At 33.8% G+C, this 1881-nt stretch overlaps 1 protein-coding gene across 1 annotated transcript in view; it reads right to left on the reverse strand.

Moving 5' to 3' along the window:
- LOC106460414 (zinc finger CCCH domain-containing protein 15-like) overlaps window positions 1-1881 on the reverse strand; it is a 49447-nt gene that overhangs the window by 25009 nt on the left and 22557 nt on the right. The window lies entirely within an intron of this gene.

Below are 1881 nucleotides of genomic sequence, written 5' to 3' on the forward strand. Positions count from 1 at the left end.
GGGATGCAACAAGAATTATATGTTGTGAATTGGGCAGCTGAGTTATTTGGAGACACTGATCAGATGTGAAAAATTTTTAAAGATAAATTTTTAAATATTCAAGATAAACATATTTCTTATAGAAAGAAAAGGGTAGCTACAAGTAAAAACACCAGACTGGCTCACAAAGAGTTGAAGAAATAAAATTAAAGAAAAGCATCATACATTTAAGGAATTTAAACTGACTGGTATGACAGGAGATTTAGAAGATTACAGAATATCAAAAAAGTTAGTGAAACAGGAAACTAGGACATCAAAAAGGATGTATGAGAAAAAATTGGCTGAAAATGTAAAAATTAACAATGACGATTTCTTTAAATACAGTAAGGGTAAACAAAATGTTCGGATGGGGATAGGACCCTAGAGGGATGATAAAGTAAGGCTAGTATCTGATGATTATGATATGGCTGGGTTATTAAATTTTGCTTTTTACTAATGAAGATTTAAGCAGTATTCCACATCTTGATCAGTTAACAAATGGAAACAAGATCAAACAAAATGACTGCATTAATTCTGATCTGGTTAATAGAAAATTGGGTAGTTTAAAAAACGATAAGGCTCCTGGGCCAGATATTTCTTCAAGAGTTTTAAAGGAGGTTAAAGACTGGATATGTGAGCCACCTACTACTATTTTTTGTCAGTCCTTAAATAGTAGGCAGGTACCAAAGGATTGAAAGTTAGCTAATGTAACTCCTCTTTTCAAAAGAGGTGATAAAAATTGTCCCAGTAATTACAGACCCATTAGTCTGACATAAGTTGTGGGAAAAGTTTTGGAATGTCTGTTAAAAGATGCTTTGCAAAGTCATTTAACAAAGTTTAGAATTTCATTGGATAGTCAATATGGTTTCATTAAGGCAAAATCTTGCCTTACAAATCTTTTAGCATTCTTTGAAAAGGTTACTGCTTATGTAGATGAGGGTAAGGGTGTACATTTGGTGTATCTGGATTTTCAGAAAGCATTTGACAAGGTGTCACATAAAAGGCTTGTAAAAAAATTAGCTCTATAGGTGTGGGAGATAAGTTAGCAAATTGGACAGAAGAGTGGCTGGATAGAAGAAAGAAGAGCATTGTTACAAATTCAGTCAAACTGGATTAATGTCACAAGTGGGGTACCTCAGGGCTCAGTCTTAAGACCTTTGCTCTTTTTGATTTACATCAATGACAAAGGTGAAGGGATAGTCAATAAATTACTCAAATTTATAGATGATATTAAGGTTTTGGGTGTTGCTAGCTGTGAAGAGGATGCTGCTGATTTACAAAAGGATTTAGATCATTTAGTGAGTTGGGCAAATAAATGGCAGATGGGTTTTAATTATAATAAATGCAGGATAATGCATGTGGGTTATCATAATTTGAATTAAAAGTATAATTTGGATGGGAATAACTTTAATAGTGTTACGAAGGAAAGGGATCTTGGTGTACTAGTTGATCAGTCTCTAAAGTCATCCAAGCAGTGTGCTGTTGCTAGTGCTAGGGAAAATAGGATTTTAAGTTGTATCTATAGAAATATTGAATACAAGTCTAAAAAGGTTATACTTTCATTGTACAAGTCACTGGTTAGGCCACATTTGGAATATTGTGTTCAGTCTTGGGCTCCTTACCTTAGGAAAAACATTGAATTGTTGGAAAGGGTTCAGAGAAGAGTTATTAGAATGGTGCCTGGGATGGAGGGGTTGTCATATGAGGAAAGACTGAAATATCTCAAATTGTTTTCTCTTGAAAAAAGAAGAGTTAGGGGAATCTGATTGAGGTGTTTAAGATTGTAAAGGGAATTGATAGTGTTGATGCATAATCTTTTTTATATTTAACAATGAGAATAGTAGGACTAGGGGCAACAAGTAT

Source organism: Limulus polyphemus, unplaced genomic scaffold (genome assembly GCF_000517525.1).
Source record: "Limulus polyphemus unplaced genomic scaffold, Limulus_polyphemus-2.1.2 Scaffold766, whole genome shotgun sequence".
NCBI classification, from domain to species: domain Eukaryota; kingdom Metazoa; phylum Arthropoda; class Merostomata; order Xiphosura; family Limulidae; genus Limulus; species Limulus polyphemus.